The sequence below is a fragment of the Ursus maritimus genome, unplaced genomic scaffold, assembly GCF_017311325.1.
Source record: "Ursus maritimus isolate PB19 unplaced genomic scaffold, ASM1731132v1 scaffold_16, whole genome shotgun sequence".
Taxonomy (NCBI): Eukaryota; Metazoa; Chordata; class Mammalia; order Carnivora; family Ursidae; genus Ursus; species Ursus maritimus.
In genome coordinates this window covers 30,650,016-30,668,196 of record NW_024424008.1, presented here as the reverse complement: position 1 = coordinate 30,668,196, position 18,181 = coordinate 30,650,016, and the positions used below count along the sequence as shown (strand labels likewise).

The 18,181-nt window shown below is 48.4% G+C and overlaps 1 protein-coding gene across 1 annotated transcript in view; it reads right to left on the bottom strand.

Moving 5' to 3' along the window:
- Positions 1–2,692, bottom strand: part of SMCO4 (single-pass membrane protein with coiled-coil domains 4) — a 61,273-nt gene extending 58,581 nt beyond the window's left edge. The window contains exon 1 of the mRNA XM_040631000.1: positions 2,590–2,692. The gene's annotated coding sequence lies outside the window, so the exon portion shown is untranslated. The remainder of the gene's footprint in view (positions 1–2,589) is intronic.
- Between the last annotated feature and the right edge of the window lie 15,489 nt (positions 2,693–18,181).

The window sequence follows — 18,181 nt, the reverse complement described above, 5'->3', positions numbered from 1 at the left end:
TGTGTTTCCTCAGTGTCTGATAATTGGTAGGGACTCAAATAGTAACTATTATTAGCATCATAATTTTCACTAATTTCATAGCCCTAAGTGAAAGTAAAATTTACACACACAGTCAAGCATACACACACACACACACACACACACACTATAGATAGTTTAAAGTTTCAATCAAATTAGTTACGCCTTTATGTGTTGGGAGAGGATATAATTTTACCACTTCAAACTCAGAGATAACCACTAACTGTAGCTTCCAAGAAACTGACAAAAAAAGGATTACTGAAAATGATGTGGTCAAACCCAATACAGATTTTGAAAGCTAATGGAAGAGAACAAAAGGATAGGAGCATTCAAATTGTGATAAAATATGAAAAAAAAAAATTCCTCCTCCCCTTCCAGCATCATGGCTTAATCATTAACGTGCCATTTGGCCCGGCCATGTCATTTCAACTCTGCGCTGCCCCTCGGCATCCAAACAAGAGAGCCAGCATCTGACCTGGAAGGGCCAGGCAGAGGCTGCCCAGGGGGTCTGGGGTCTCGAGAATAAGGGTGGAGTGGCCACATTATTACTTCAAGTCATTTTTTATGTGCTGCATCTAATGAACTGTTTGCCTATGAATTACACTCACTCGAAAGGAGACCAGGGAAGTTCAGAAATGCCAGATGCAACAGGAATTGGCTCACGACTTCTCAAGCCACAGGGAAAAATACAACGGAAGTGAGGTGGTACGAGGATCCCGTATCAATCAGACAGAAGGAAATCTTCAGTAAAATGGCAGTGAGAGATCCTGGGGGTGTTCTTTGAGTAAGGCTGCACCGAGACCAACCCAACCGAGCATCCACTCCAGGCTTGAAGGTTAAAATGAAAGAAAAAATTCAGGTCCGCAGGTAAGAGATACATGATTCTTTCAAAGCACAGGTAACAACTTTAGAGTCAAGATAGCTAGACAGCCCCGTCTGCTCATGGCCTGCACCACAACGGTATTCATACTCTAAATCTAGTACCAATTACTATTAGTTTTTTATTTCATTTTGCTTTTTGCAATCTTTCTTGCATCTTATCTGTTTTAAGTTCGTCCTCATTTCCTCATAATCGGCTGATGTTGATGTCGTGTGACTTAGTCTCACAAGGCAAAAGATTTCAGTCTCCCTCGGAAGCTGATTCCTGCCTCCACCAGACTGTCCAGCTGTTTTTATACCCCATTTCAGAGAAAAGAAAACTGAGATCTGGAGAGGGCCCATCCAAGGTCATCCTCCTCGCCAATGTATCTAAGACTAGAACTAGGGTTCAAAAGGCCCATGGTGTGGGTCTCCAGCTCCATCGATGTTGCAAATGACCTGGCATACTTGTGTCCTGAATACAAAGTTTATTTGACAAAAGAAAAAAAGCCAACGTGAGTCATCCCTGTTGTCATGGGGCACCACACAGGCTGTTCTAATAAAGCATCCAGCATCTCCAGAACCACTTGTTTCTGAAATAACGAGCCTCAGCCAGAGAATAAAGGGCCATGTCTTACTTCCCTTCAGGATACCCAGGACTCTGTGAACAGCTGTGCTGCTGGGCTTTGCGGACCTGCTCGCCCAGCCCAGGGAATCCCTGACATTTCCGATGCAGAGGGAATGGGGCGGGTGGGTGTGGGAGGAGGTCAGAGTTGTTTCAGACAGCTTCCTGCCGCAGTCCGGATTTCATACAGTCCAATCCTGCTCACCTTGGAACGCCTAAATATCTCACCCAGGGATCGCTCCTCAACTTCCCCAGGACAAAAGCACTGCAGTGTGGGAGCTGAACCTGACAAATGGGGAGGGGCGGTACCTGACCCTCGGTGGAGGAAGCAACGCTCAGCTCCCTCTCGCACCCCTTACAGGAACTCCCCATCCGGTCTTCAGACGCCAGAGGTGTCCCCAACTCTCCGAGCCTGACCCCTCTCTCGGGGTCTACCCCAACGGAGGCGGAGAGTAGGCGAAGCCCACTCCCCATTGCTCTACTCCGCCACCAGCTCGCCTCCGCCCCCAGTGCTCGCCCCCCAGAGGGCCTCCCTCTCTCCCTCCCTCCTCACCCTCAGGGCCCCCCCGGCCGGACACTTGCCCACGGCAGCCGGGAGAGCCAGAGCGCACCCCCTTTCTCCCGGCCCGCGGAGGAGCCGCGACTCCCGCCTTCCCAAACAGGGCCCTCCCGGCCGCCCCGCCTCCGGCCTGGGACCCCCCTCTCACCGCGTCCCTTCGCCCCCCCGGGGTCAGCCCCGCACCCGCACTTCCCGCCCGGCCCACGCGGGCTAGCCGTCCGCCCCAACTTTTCCGGCCGCGGCCCCGCTCCCGCAGCGGCGGGGATTCCCGTCCCGAGCCGGGACTGGCGGCCGGGCTCGCGTCCCCTCGGCTCCCGCCCGCCCCGCCGGCACGAGTTGCGCTCGGGACCGGCTCGGCGCCCGGGCCTCGGCCGGCAACCCAGCGCGGAGGCGGAGCCGGCGTGGCGGGAACCGCGCTGTCCCGGCGCGGGCACCCCCGCCCGGTGCCCGGCGCCGGATCCCCGCTCCCGCCCGCTGCGCCGCCGCGCCGCTCCCTGCCCACCTGCCGGCGGGCGCCGGCGCCGCTCACCTCCTCCGGTGCCGCCGCCGCCGCCGCCACTGCCGGGAATACGTGGCAGTGGCCGCCGCCGCTCGCGCTCCCCGCCTCGCCTCGCCTCTCCTCTCGGCGCCCGCGCGGGCGGCTCCGGCGTGCCGGACCGCAGCGCCAGGCGCCCTCTGCCGCCGGGAAGCCGAATCCTCTCGCCCTAACCCTAACTCGCCGGCCGCAGCCGCCGCCCGGACCTCGGCCCCAGCCCACGGCCTTCGCCCCCGCCCCCGCCCCGCCCCGTCCCCGGCCCGGCCAGGCCCGGCCCCAACGCTCGCCTCCGAGCCGGTTCCGCAGGGCCGCCGGACCAGTCCCGCGTGCCGGGCCCGGGCCGCCGCCGCCTCCAGGGAGCCTGCCCTGACCACCCAGCCTTTCGGCGCCGTGGGTACAGGTCATCCCCGGGCTGACACATTTCCTGCTTCTCTGACTGCATCGCCCACGAGGTAGTACAATCGGAGAGGGGGCTGCGAGGGTGGGTCGGGGAGCCAAACACACTCTCTCGCGTTTACCGGTCTCTCCGCTAGGGCTAGGTTAGCGCCCTGCCTGGAATACCGAAGTGCGCAATAAATACTTGTTGAGGGAGCGAAAGAGTGAATGAATGAGTAGAGATTTGTGCAGCTCTCCACAGTAGGCTTTTAAACCTCAAGCGGACGGATATCTTGACCTGGATTTGTTTTTGTAAATTACACAGACACGTGCGCAGCTTAGCTTGAATAAATGGGATTCACAATTTCCCACCTCAGACCAGCACCAAAGCCTCGCAAAGCCCACAGCTAAATGTTATTCGGGGCATTTAGTCAAATAGACTTAGGTTTTGGTCTACCGCGTACAAGCCAGGAAATTTCCGGAAAGCTAATCTCCCTGGGCACAGTTACCTCGTCTATAAATTAAGAATAATAAAATCTATGTCAAACGCGTTGTGAGAATTAGATGAGATCATGTGTTGTATGTAAAGCGTTTGCCCAGCTGCCCCGCCACACAGACCATGTATACCGTAGTATCTAAAATGGTCGTTATTTTTAGTATTATTACTGAACTAGTAGGTAATAAAAACTGTAGGAAAAACGTAAAAAAAAAAAAAAAAGGCCACCTTTCACCTTAATACCCTGTACCTGTGGGACTGTCACCTGCCCAAGAAGCCTCTCCAAGTCCCTCCTCTCCTCCCCGCCAAGAATTAACTGGTGTTGATTTTTTCAAGAGCTGTAGAGCTGGCTTTCCTACAGGGTTTTCAACCAGCCTTTGGCTGGCCCATCTCTTAATTAACAAGTGTTTATTTTATTGCAAAGGCAGTGAACAGTTTCACCGCTGGGGCAATCTACTAGGTCCTCCTCTTCCCCTGGCCCCTGTCTCCACACCCGGAGGCCGTCTTCTCACTTTTACTGTCAGCCTCCTGCTCCTCATTTAATGCAGCAGTGAGGAAAGTGTCCTGGCATCAGATGGGACTGGGCCAGAATTCCAGACCATCCCTGTTGGGCTTTGGGCACCTCAGTCCCTGCAGGGGTAAACTGTAGAGAATAAATTACTGATCGGTGGCATTGAGAGAGAATTGGTGACCCAGTCTCTGAGTGAAGTTCCTGGAACATGTAAGTGTTTAATAAAAGGCAACTATTGATTGATTAGTTTAACAAGCATTTAGGGAGCATCTACTGAATGGTACAGGTGCTGGAAGAGTGAGGAAAATAAGCATGTGGGAGGTGAGATGCCTGTCTTCAAAGGAGGTTGAGTTCTAGGAGATGAGACAGGGGTGCACATACCACCACGTATACTAGGGCGGAGGGATGAGGGGACATGTATGCCATTAAATACGAAATTAGCAAGCCTCAAGTTCCAAACTAGGGCAACAGTATTACCGTGTGGCTTGCTTGAATTCATTATAATTGTAAATGCCATTTTCCTCTAAATATTATGTACATAACTTCCCAAGGCCACTGCTAAAAATTAATGAATAATTTTATGAGGCAAGCAGAGCCATTTGATGTAGGATTCAGTCCCTTAATAAGGTGACTCCAAATGCTTCCTTATACTAGTAATAACAACTATATCGCGTCTTAGTGAAAGCACCATAATTTATAAGTTAAAGCTCCGTATCTTGCAATGCATGTCTAAGAAGGGAAGTTCACACATTGTTGCACTAATGACCTTCAATGAATCATACCTCCGTGTCCACGGGGCCTTGCTGCAGCCCCTCTCACGCTGACCCTGGGCTAGGTTATGTGACATGCTTGGGCCACTGGGACATAAGCAAACATGGAAAAAGCAGAGACGACCAATGAGTCCTTGTGCCTTGTGCTCGCTGTCTTGGAATGCCGTGAAGGAAGGGAAGACAGAGATTATGATGAGGGTAGGTCTATGAAAGACACACCATGCTGGTCCCTGTGTGACACTGAAAAGGGGACAAGGACTCACACTCAGGGTAAATCAGGAAACACTGCCTGGTGCATCGGCCATGTGCCCTGTTCTGTGCTGCGGATACATTGTATCCACAGTGAAGCAGGACGGGAGGTCTCAGAGCGTTTGCAGAAGGGAATTGGGTTCGTGGCCTCGCTGCAGCTGGCAGGGGCAGAGGTCGGCAGCGTATGTTCATAAACCTGCTCCTTGCGCCCCGTACGTGCCTGCTGAATGGTCTCTACAGCGGCGGTCCCAGGCTCACCCTTGGACAGCAGCAGGTCTGTGGCAAGGTTTTGGCCATTCAGCGGCAACCCGAGAGTCATAAGAGCAATGCAAAGCTAAATGTTTTCCTTTCTTGTATCAGTGAATATTATATTTGTGATAGTTGGGAGTTTTAATTTTGGTCATTTTTTGGCAAAATGAAAAGTTGGCAACCTCAGTTTCGCCCCCAACCGTTTTTGTAATGGTACTAGTCTGTGCAATCTGGAAGCCTCAGAAATGACCAGTTTTCGATCTCAGGCACCTGGCCAAGCCCTGCAAGGTCTCCGCAGACTCAGTATCCCAGTCTGTTGTTGTTGTTGTGATTATTGGTTTAGTCACGTGCGCCCAGCAGCCTCGGTTTCCCTTTCTGCCTCACCTCTACTTGGCAGTCGTCTAGCTGCGCTGGTTAGAACATGGGGCTAACGAGGCTCCACTCCCAGGACTACATCTGTGCCCATGGTTCTGGAGATGTTCTGCTGGGAATGAAGCCCTGGGTTTGAGGTCTGGTCAGTGACTGTGTGTGTGTGTGTGTGTGTGTGTGTGTGCGCGCGCGTGTGTGTGTCCCTACAGTCACATGCACGTGAATATGTGCTTGTGGCAGGGCGAGTCTTTCATAGGTCACCAAACACTGTTCTACCAAAGGAAAGCCACTTAACCCTAAGAAGAGATACTGTTTTTAGTCTCTGTTAACAAAGGGGAAAACTGAGACCTCAAACATTTAAGTAAGGCCTGGCTGAATACAGAGGTCAAACAATTAACCCCTTTAGGTGTGAGTTGAACTTCAATCTGATATGAATTCCTGGAAGCCTGACCTCATGGAAAGACTTTTTTAGAACTAGGCAAGGAGTGAAATTTATCTTCCCTAATCCTCAAGGGGAAAATACCCAACTTTGCATACTTCAGGACTAGTAAGGCATTGAGTCCCAGCCATTTGCATTTCCACCAGAAGCGAGCCTACCCATTCCATCCACTTAGCTAGAATTTGAATTCCTCTGAGAAAACTACTGTCTAAGTATTATAATAAAAATGTCTTTTTCTTACTGGTAGTAATGTCGAGTGTATTTTTTTAAGCAAAGACTTTGAATAAAATTATACTTACTCAATTCTACAGTAAAGGTAGCCTTGCCCACTTCCAGAAAGCTGTAAAATCCCATATAAGGAAAAGTTTAAAGATCTCTGCTTTCATTTGTATGGAAGCACCGGAGCCCTCATGACAAGTTCAACCAAGATCTTCATGCTCACTGCCTCGGGTTTTGTGAAATTTAAGTCTTCAGCTAAAGGAGGGGAAGGAATTCCTACCCCTTCCCCGCTGCCAGCAACCAAAGCAAACTCTCAAGCCAAGAACACCAGTGCTTCTTTCAATTCAATTTCTTCACAACTTTCTCCCTGCTGGCAAATGTTAAGTTTCTATTTTGGGAGAAATGAGAGCTTCATTAACTTGCCTGTCTTCATGCTTCTCTAACTCCTTTAGAGTTTCTTTTTTTTTTTTTTTTTTTTTAGTTTGGTTTGGTTTGGTTTGGTGTTTGCTTGGGGAAATAAGACCACACTAACAACACCCCCCCACCCCAGAGTCCCGTTAAAGGCAGAATAGTCCACATGGGTAGGATGGAAGTTCCACAGGTTGTAAATAGTCCACTTCAGGTTTTAAATTCCAAACCGAAAAGCAGCACTTCTTAATTATCTTAACTGTCAGATCCATAATGTCAAGATCGTCATCAATGACTCCTATACCGGCTGTCCCTTTTGGTCTGGCACACTTCTAATATCAAAAGGTGTTTCCAAAAAACTGTGTCCTTGTCCCCAGTTGAGCTTCCTCATTATCAGAAAGCACTGATCTGATTTCTACCTATGCTTAACTTTTCAATCAGTCCACATGTATTTACTGAGCACCTTGGACGTGGAGGCAGTGTATTGAACTTTGTGGGTACAGAGGCAAGCAAAAAGACATAGCCCTTTCCCTCCCTAGAGAAGCTCACAGACCAGTGGAGAGAAAAATAAACATATAATTACAAATTCTGCTAAGTGTTTTGAAGGAGAAGAACAAGAACTTAGAGAGTTTAGTAGAGAGACCTACTTTTAAATTGAGAGGTCTGGGAAGACCTTTCTGGAAGTGACCATTAGGCAGAGGCTTGAGAGATGAATGGGTATTGGCCCAGTGAGAAGCCCATTGGGTCCATGGCTCTTCTCACTCATGGCTTCTGTATCTCTTAGATAATGACCAAGATGAGGTATGCCCCTTCTCAGAGCCTCCTTCCTCTCAGAGAGGGGTCCTGGAAGCCCCGTCTCCACACAGGCACGGGGCAGGGACACCCCAGGTTCTGCCTCCTCCACTCAGCCCGCACTCTGCTCTCTGAACTCCTGGCTCCCCTTCGCAGCACTAAGGTTAGCCTTCCAAGTGAATATGGCTTAGGTTAACAGTGCAGGCGAGTCTCTTACCCGCTTCCTGCGTGTGTGTGCGGTCCCTACATCCAAGCTGTAAGCTCTTGGAGAGCAGGTGGCTCTGCGTTGGTCTCCTATTGTGGTGCTCACAGTGCCTGGAAGAGAGCTTGGCTAGCAGCTACTGTTCAGTGAACACCCATTCAATGGGATTGAATTGTACCTCAGCATTCAGTAGTGCGACAAACATCTGATATGAAATCACAGCCGAATTAGGTAAGGTGTGCGTTAGAAAAGAAGAAAAGCCGGCATGAAGTGCATGGGTGTGGATGTGCTCCCTGACGTTCGAGGCGCCACCTTGAATGGCTTTGACTCTGTCAGGCCACACTTCCTCAGTTCTAAGACTCCGCCACGGTAGGACCAACACAGATTTAACTACAGTTACCTTCCTGAGAGTGGGGAGGAAGGCAGGGCTGCTTTCCACGTATACACATATTGAGAGCCGTCTTATGATTTCAGAAGCATCGGAATGTTCCCAGAAGGTATGTCTTAGAGTTAAGGAAAAAAAAAAATCAGGAGCGCCTGGGTGGCTCAGTCGGTGAAGCGTCTGCCTTCCTTTCAGGTCATGATCTCAGGGTCCTGGGATCAAGCCCCGCATGAGGCTCCCTGCTTGGCGGGAAGCCTGCTTCTCCCTCTCCCTCTGCCCCTCCTCCCACTCGTGCTCGCCTGCTTGCTCGCTCACTCTCAAATATATAAATAAAACCTTTCAAACAGTATCAGTACTCCTCACTTCTTTTCATGGGATGTAAAGTAAACTTTCTCTTTTGCCTGCCTCCTGTGCACACCATTATCTTTTCTTTTTCCTTTCTTTTTCTTTAAAAACAATTTTTTTCAATAATAGTGCCTCAGATTCCTTCTGACAAATTATTCTTCCTTATTAGATAGTCTGCTGAAGTATTTCATCAAGACGACTAGCTTTCCCTTAGTGAAGGGAAGGGCAACTGAATGTTCAGGCCACCCAGACATGAACAGAATGTGGAACGATGATCAGAGAGTCAAACACCTGGCCATGGATGGGAGCTTACTCATCCCGGAGGTGGGATGCAGATAAGACAGTCCAGAAGCTTCTCCCCCAAAGACCCCTTAAAGCTGCCTGTTTCCAGAGTTAGTTTCTGTTATTTATAGCCAAAGAATGCTAAACGGTTCAGTGCCCTTGACCATCTAGAAGAGGAGTTTTTAACCTGGGGTCCACTGGCTTGGAAACGGTCCATGGATGGGCACGAGGTCCACAAACATGATATAAATTTGGGGTCTGTAGACAAATCCATTTTTTTGGTGAGAAGGTCTGCAGACAGCTTTTTGTTAGATTCTCAGAGGGATCCCTGGCTGAAACAGATTAGAAACCATCGATCCCAGAGGAAGGGTTCTTAACTAAGGTCTGTGAGTGAGCTGGGATAGGGGAAGATTATGTCTTCGTTTTCACAAACGTACATTCATGTTCCATTTAATTATGAACACAAGCAACAAGCTACAGTATTATTAGCAATACCTGTGACTTTGCCACCAGTAGAAATCAGATATTTTCATATCACATTATAGTGTTGCAGACATCTCAAAATATAATTTACACCTCTCACTACTTTAAAATTACAGTGTTATTAGACCCACAGCTAGATCTTGCTATTGAATGTGTTAATAAAGAAGCATCTGTATTATTTGACCACCAAATACTTCAGTATTTTATAACTGCATCTCAATATAATTGGTTTCCTTTGGAATCCTGTATGCTTTGTTTTATTCAGATCATTGTTCTGAGAAGAGGTCCAAGAACTTCCTCGGACTACCAAGGGGTCAGTGATATAAAAAGTTTAATAGCCCCCTTAGGAGAAACTTCGTAGGCCGGTCTCCTAGTCTACCTATATTGATTCGAGAAAACTAGGCTCTATCCTGCAGTCTCCCTCCTTCACAACTCGACATATTGGCTCCCAGCATCGCGACCTCTGAATTCTTCCAACACAGCAGGCGTTGCTGGTGGCCCGGAGCAACACACAAACTCCCATGTGTCATAGGAAAGAAACAAAAGCAAAATATATAAATACATAAATTTTCTAAAGGAAGAGAAAGAGAGAGAGATCCAGAATAGGTAAATCCCTAGAGACAGAAAGCTGGTTAGTCGTGGCCAGGGGCTGGAGGGAGGGGACATGAGGACTGCTTAATGGGGAGCACGGCTGGGGCGCCTGGGTGGCGCAGTCGTTAAGCGTCTGCCTTCGGCTCAGGGCGTGATCCCAGCGTTCTGGGATCGAGCCCCGCATCAGGCTCCTCTGCTAGGAGCCTGCTTCTTCCTCTCCCACTCCCCCTGCTTGTGTTCCCTCTCTCGCTGGCTGTCTCTGTCAAATAAATAAATAAAATCTTTAAAAAAAAAAAAAAATGGGGAGCACGGCTGCCTAATGCATGCAGGGTTTCCGTTGGGGGTGATAGGACCATTACGGAAGTCCATGGAGGTGACGTTACACAGCACAGCACTGCGAGTGTACTAAATGCCATTGAATTATACGCGGTAAAAGGCGCTAATTTTATGTTACGTGAATTCCATCTCAATAAAACATAACAAAGTAATAAATAAGTAAGAGGAAACTCCATTATAAATTCACCTGGGAATTCAAGGTCCTACTTAGGGGAATAAAGAAAATAGAAAATAGATCCCAGGGTTTTATGATCTTTTGTTTCCCTCTTGCCCCCGCACCCTGCCCTCCCCCCAAGTTGCTCATGTACACTGCAATTTTCGATCACTTATGAAATTGCTAATGTGTACTTTAGCCTACACATTAAATTCCGGTTTGCACTTCTGCATATTAAAACACACCACTAAATACTCATCTGACAAGCTATATTTTAAACTTCAAACAAGGTTTTATTGTGCCTGGATGCATTTTAATATACCTACTAAATTTTAGCTGGAGTGAAAAATGGCTGGCAACGATGATTGATAAGGGAGGGTAGAGTCCCTCCCTTTCTATCCCACACATTCTGCTTCTGCTTGGGGCACCAGGGATTGGCAGCCCCCACTGCTTGAGAGCTCTAGAGAGCTTTCCGGAAAAGATTTCAGACATGCTCTTATTGCCTCAAGCAGGGCATGAGGGGGATCACCGCAAGCCTTCCCTTTCCAGTAACTTACCTGGCCCCGGGACCTCAGTGCATCCCATTAAAGACTTTTGGTCTTTGCAAGAACTCGGTCAGAGCAGGCTTGGATTTACCTTCCACAAGCCCCTCTCAGAGCCTTCCTAATTCCCTCTCTGCCAGGATTCTGAAATTCCTTTCCTGCTCACCAACCGCTGTGGCTGCCCACAGCCTGCAGGAGAATGCCCAGACAGCTCAGCCCAGAAAGGGAAAACCAGAACTGACATTTTTTGAGGCACAGACAGTGCCCAGTGCTGGGCTAGGGCTTCACATCAGGTATCTCATTTCATTTCAGGAAGAGCACCACTGTTTCTTCCTGGCCATTCAGGGGCTGAGGAAACCAGGCACGGCATCGCAAAAAGTCACACTGGTCTAGCCTGCACCATGTTTCCCTGCCACTCTTCTTCGCAACCTTTTTTCCTCTGCTGTTTTGGACTGTTCCACCAGGGTCCTCTACTCCTCCTCCCCCCCCCCCCCCCCCCCCCCACTGAGGGTAGAGACTGTGTCTTCTTCCTCTTTGCATTTACTGCAGTACCCAGTAGGAAAGAAACAGCTTGATTCTCTCAATCAGCAAGAGATCTGCTTTTTCAGGCCCGAGCCCTGCGCCTCTATCCCAGCTCCTGTGCATCTCTTCCCTCTGCACCCCGGAAGTCGAATGGGGCTCCAAGTCTTTCTCTCCTGCCTGCCCTGCATAGGTGAGCCAGGCCTCACTGAGAGCTCTTTTCCTGCTACACCATCTCTCCTAGATACAGCCTGCTTCCCCTTATAGCTGGAAGATGAAAAGGGCTCTTTTTACCCTTTACATGTCTAATGACATCATCCCTTTCAGGCAGGGACTTGGGGAAATTCATAGCAAATGAAGTATGGCCGCTTATTCAGAGAATGAGTAGCCTGTCTCCAGGTGTCTGAAGGCTGGGGTGGGGGGGGTGGTATGTGGTTAGTATTGGCAGGAAGCTGAGGTGCAATGGAATTAAGCACCTACAGGACAGGACAGAGGCCTTGGGAGGGGGACATGGTGGGGAGACACAGCTGCCTGCAACATGAGATTTCAGCAATGTTGGAAGAACCCCAAAGATCCCCAACCATGTTCCTTTGAGCTTGTAATGGTTCCTTCTTTCCTTTCATGTTCAAAATTCCTAGCGCCTCAGTTCTTCTCTGTTTTGGGTTATGTGGCTCTTTCCCTGATGACCCATCTTTGCTAGAAGTGCAGGTTGGGAAGATTAATTTGGGGGGCAGTAATACCCACATATTTTCTGGGAACGTGGGGCCAGCTGGGGAAGGGCAAAGAAGGCCAGAACGAGTAGGCTTCACTCAGTTTCTGCAGAGGACTAATTGTCACTCTGGGGACACTTTGACAGGTACAGGGAGTCAAGAATGCAGGACAAGGAGTCAAGAATAGGGTAGGAGAGTAAGGAAGAGTTTACAGGGGAAGGACTGATGGGGAGTGGGGAGGACACTGAAAGCCCTTGACGCAGGTCAGCCTGACCGGTTCCCTGAGATGGGCAAGCCCATGCTGGCCCGGCAGCAGCCCAGGGAACTCCAGCCGCTATGATGACAGGCTGAAGATGAGAGTTCAGGGAAGCAGCTGGGACCAGGTGGAGCCACGGAGACTTGAAGGAGCAGTCAGCCAAGAGCTACAAGCAGGCAGGAAGTTGGAATGAGTGACGTCATAGCTTCCTGCCGTAGGACAAAGCCCCAGCCCGGCGTTTGTGGGAAGGGAAGGGAAGTGGAGGGGTGGCCTTGAAAAGCCAGCAGCCCCTGCAGCAGAGGGACTGATGGACTGAGCCATTTCTTCACGGGAGATCCAGGTGCAATGTAGGGTCTGAGAATCAGGAACAAGGCAGAAGCACATCGAGCCCTGTGAAAACAAGGTCTTCAAAGACAGAGGCACCAGGGTTTTAAAAATTATTATTTTTTGTGGCCAAAAACACAACATAAGATGAACCATTTTAACCAATTTAAAGTGTGTAATTCAGCAGCATTAAGTACGTTCACAGGGCTGTGCGACCATCACGGCTATCTGGTTCCAGAATATTTTCATCACCCCAAATGGAAACCCCATGCCCATTAAGCAGTCGCTCTCCATTCCCTTCTCCCCACCAGCCCCTGGCAACCATAATTGCTCTCTGTTTCCATGGATTTGTCTGTTCTGGGTGTTTCATGTGAATGGAATCATACAACCTGTAGCCTTTTGGGTCTGCCTGCTTTCATTTAGCATGTTTTTGGGGAGTATCCATGTTATATAGCATGTGATGATTAATTTTCTCTGTCCACTTGACTGAGCCATAGGGTGCCCAGATATTTGGTCAAACATTCTGGGTGTGACTGGAAGGCTGTTCCTGGTTGAGACTAACATTTGCGTGGATAGACTGAGAAAAGGAGATTGCTCTCCCCCGTGTGGGTGGGCCTCACCCAATCCGTTGAAGGGCTGACTAGAACAGAAAGGCTGAGTAAGGGAGAATTGGTTCCGTCTCTATTTTCAAGCCTGACTGTTTTCAAGCTGGAACATCAGTCCTTTCCTGCCTTTGGACTCAGATCTAGACTGGAACCTACATCATCTGCTCTCCTGAGTTTCCAGCCTGCAGACCGCAATCTTGGGACTTGTCAGCCTCCATAATCACGTGACATAATTCCTTATATATATGACATAATATTAATGTATGACATATATTAATATATAGTATTTATATTTATTAATAGATAATATTAATATATGAGAAAGAGATGTATATATCTTCTATTGGTTCTGTTTTTCTGGAGAATCCTGGCTAATACGTAACATGCATCGGTCCTTCGTTCCTTTTAATGGCTGAGTAATATTCCCCCGTATGGACATACTGCATTTCTGTTTATTCACTTGCTAGTTGAAGGGCATTTGGGTTTCCACCATGTACCATGTTTTGAATCCTGATGAAGTCAAGTCATTGATCCTCTCTGGGCATCTCTTTCATCACATGTGAACTTCTCACAAGGATTAAATGCTATAAAGCACATAAAAGCCGGACACAGAAAGGGAAATCAACAAATGGGTGTGTCCTTAACTGAAATGGGGACCCAGATCAAAGTGGGCCCAACAGCAGAACCATCTTGCAGTAGATTCGGGATCCTCAGATCCCCCCCCCAAATCAGAAACAGGCCCAGAGCCAGGGCAGGTGGAGCACAAGACATCTTAGTTCTGAGGGCAGGAAATTGGACCCTTCCTTGCCCCCCATCCCTAGCACACGCACTTAGGGAACTGAGGCTCTAAATCAGGGCCCCAAAGCATGAGTGTACCTCTGTTTCACAGTGTCTTGGGCCAATAAATATGATGAGGAAATACCTCACATTTAACGTGTTAGAAATACCACACGTTTGCAAAGGTCTGAAAGAGAATGCACACTGCCGTCCTGCCCGATCTTAAAAACAAGTGTTCTTCAAGTGTGTTTACAACTTTTGTTCAGATTATTCTATAGCACGCACTCACATTATATAAAACTTGTGAAAAAATAACACCTATCATTCCCTAAATCACAGTAATTTCCTAAGTTTACACTCACATTCGTTTCTTTTTTTTTTTATGTTCTGTAACTGTAAATGTCTCTCTCAAAGATGTCATAAAAGGCAACCTGAAAAGTGAGTTTAAATGCACTGAGTCTTCTTTGCTAAAGTCACACAGACAGAATAGCTTATTTCACGTTCAGAGGTGGCCAATTCAATGGCCAACCTAAGAGCACTGGCCTGGGGTTCACAAGGTTCAGGGTGGATGGCCTAGTGAGGCTACGGACATGTCCCTTAACTGCTCCGAGCCTCAGTTTCCTGATCTGTGCAATCCATTCATTCAGCAGCACTCCCCGAGGCCCACTGGGCACCAGGCACTGTGCCAGGCTCCGAGGTTGCAGAGATGAGTAAGACCCACACTCCTTACCCCCAGAAACCCATAGTCAAGCAGGAAAATAGCTAACACACTTACTCCCTTACTGTGAGACAGGGACTGTTGTGCATTTCACATGTGTTAGCCCATCAGATCCTTCTAAAAGCCCTATTCTTATCTTCATTTCACAGATAAGAAAACTTAAAGCTCAGAGCAGTGTAGTCATTCTCAGGGCGGGGCAAAAGCAAAGGCAGGCAGTCTGGCTTTAGAGGCTGCCCTGTTAATCCCCGCAGGAGGATGCCCCCATGTGTAATTTACGTGATAGGACTCCATGCAAATGACACGGGAGCATAGAGCTGAGCAATTGATTTTACCTGCACAAAGTTACGGAAGGTATCAGACGTGGCTGCATACCTTGGCCGAGAAGACAGAGTAGGATCTCACCTGGCAGGGGTGGAAGAGAGAAACAGAGAGCTGAGAGCAAGAGCAAAACTTGAGGTGGCCGAGTGTGTGGCGTGGTCGGGAGTGTGAAGAAGCCCCTGGTGAAAAGATCAAGGCCATACAGTGAGAATGAAGACTAAGGACACAGGGTCTACCCTGCAGGCGCTTCCAGTCCTTAATCCTGTGATTTGCTGCATATTAAATCTACAGTCCTTCATTTAAGGACATGGGCTGTTTACGTCTACATTAGCAATCAGACTGGGGTTTAAGAAAGCATAGACCTCTCTCTCCTAACACCTGAATTTTCGTTAATCAGTTTAATATAGTGTGTGGTGTATTTCGATATGCATATTGGAATATCTGATATTTACTGAGCAAACATGTTGAGCGTGAAATCAGTGCACAGCCTCCTCTCCATTCTGACTGTACCGCCATGGTGGAGGACGAGCCTCAGGTTCTGCCTGCAGCCCCTGCTTCCCTCAGTCTGCGCCCTGCCTTCTGTGGAGCATTAATCTAATCACTCCCTGATTTCCCGGGTTCTCCCTCATTTCCATGGCCGGCCACTGCATAAGCCCGTCTTCTTTGGCACAGCATTCAGCGCCTTTCTCCATCCTTTGTGGTCTAGCCCTCAACACCGTCTCCCACCACTTGTCACCCTCCACCCTCACTCCATCTCCTCCAAGTTCCAGCCCACACTAACCACTCCCCATCCAAAGCGCGTGCACCTGCAGCTTCTCTGACAGCTCCAGACAGCTGGTCACTCCCTCCTCCCACAGCTCTCTGCTCTTAACTGAATACCAGTTCTTCCCCGACCATCCGGCTCTGTCTGAAACACTTAGGTATGTTTCCCCAAGGCTCACATGGCCTGCTTATAATGTGGTCACTCAGCCAACAAATGCAAACACATCTAGTGACCATATGAACACCTGGCCTGTTAATCTATAAATATTGACACGGTCAAGTGGTCACTACTTAACAAAGAAATGTATAGGGACTTTTTTTTAGCCTTTTACTTAATATTCTTAAGATAAATTCATTTGTTCATCCACTAAATAGATATTGAGCACTCCTCTGTTCCGTGCACACACTAGACATTGGTGATAGAGCAGTGAGCAAGGCAGGGGTTAGCAAACTGCTACCATGGAGCTTACAGAACATTCTAGATGGGAAAAACAGACGCGCATGAGAAAAGGGTAAACATGACCCTGACAGGCTCCAGTAAGTGCTCCTTAGCAGGAAAGGGTATCATAATTGCAGGGAGCTGCTTAGAGGCAGTGGTCAGGGATAGCTTCTCCAAAGAGGCCACGTTTGCTCTGACATCTGATGAAGGGACACAGGCCAGCCATGAGTAGAGCTGAGGCAACAGCATCCTGAGCCAAGGGGATAGCAAGTGCAAAGGTCCAGAGGTGGAGAAGGGCTCTGCAAGTATTTGGAAGGGAAAGGAACAGAGTGTGGCCACTGGGAAAGTTCAAAAGGAGAACTAGGGCTGTCACAAGATGAAGTGACAGAAAGCATGTGGAGTGAGAGTGGGAGCTCAGTAAATGCCAGGGGCTTATCAGTCATCATCATCATCCTCAGAGCCTGGAAAGATAGAAGAGAGATCACGCAGGTCACTGCAGCCCATGGTAGGAAATGCGCGTTTTAACCTAAGAACAACTGCGAGTCATTGATGGGGTTTTAGCATTGTTCCCCTGGCTGCTGAGGGGCGGGGGGATGGTCAGAACAGGACAAGAACAGAAGCAGGGAGAAGAACTAGGAGGCCTTTATAATAATTGGGACAGGAACCCAAAATGGCTAAAATTAACAACACAAGAAACAACAGGTGTTGGTGAGGATGCGGAGAAAGGGGAGCGCTCTTACACTGTTGATGGGAATGCAAGCTGGTGTGGCCACTCTGGAACACAGTATGGAGGTATCTCAAGAAGTTAAAAATAGAACTACCCTACGACCCAGCAATTGCCCCTACTCGGTATTTACCCAAAGGATATAAAAATACAGGCTCGAAGGGGTATATGCATCCCAATATTTATAGCAGCATTATCAACAATAGCCAAACTATGGAGAGAGCCCAAATGTCCATCAGCTGATGGATGAAGATGATGTGGTGTGTCTGTGTAAACACACCCCCACACACACACACACTCGAATATTACCCAGCCATCAAAAATAATGAAATCTTGCCATTTGCAGCAACGTGGACGGAGCTAAAGTGTATTATGCTAAGCGAAATAAGTCAGTCAGAAAAACATACGATGTCACTCTTATGTGGAATTTAAGAAAAAAATCCGGTTGAACATATGGGGAGGGGGAAAAGAAAAAAAAGAGAAAGGGAAACAAGTCATAAGTGACTCTTAACGATGGAGAACAAACTGAGGGTTGATGGAGAGAGGTGGATGGGGGATGGCTAGATGGGGGATGGGGATTAAAGAGGGCCCTTGTGATGAGCCCTGGGTGTTGTATGTAAGGGGTGAATCACTGAATTCTACTCCAGCAACCAATATTGCACTGTATGTTAGCTAACAAAATTTGAATTAAAAAAAGATAATAATTAGGGCAGGCACTTCATAGGAAATGTTTAAACACTTACCTTTTATCTTCATACAATTCATAAAAATGAAATTGTGCTTTTTGAGTCAGTGATACACTTTTGACAGAAGATGTGTGTATCTTCTGATGTCTGTGTTGAGTGATGGACGAATTGATGTTGCTCTCTCAAGAATGCCGCGGGCTGTTTTCCAACGCCAACCACCAGTTCTCTGAGTCTCTGGGTACCACCTGTGTGCCCCGCGGTTCAGTTCAACTCTGACCCTAACGACCTGGGGTTAGCGCCACATCCCACAACTTAAACAGCTCGGCTCCACAACACCTGCCTCACTCCAGACGTCAGTCCCAAGTCCCGAGGCACCTGTACTTCTGGCCAGTCGGCTATAAATCGTCAGTTCCCGCTCCCCTCCTCAGGTTTAGTAATTTGCTAGAAGGGCTCACAGAACTCAGGAAGACACCTTACTTACTATTATCAGTTTATTATAAAGGGTACAGTTCAGGAACATCCAAATGGAAGAGTTGTATGGGGCAAGGAAGTGG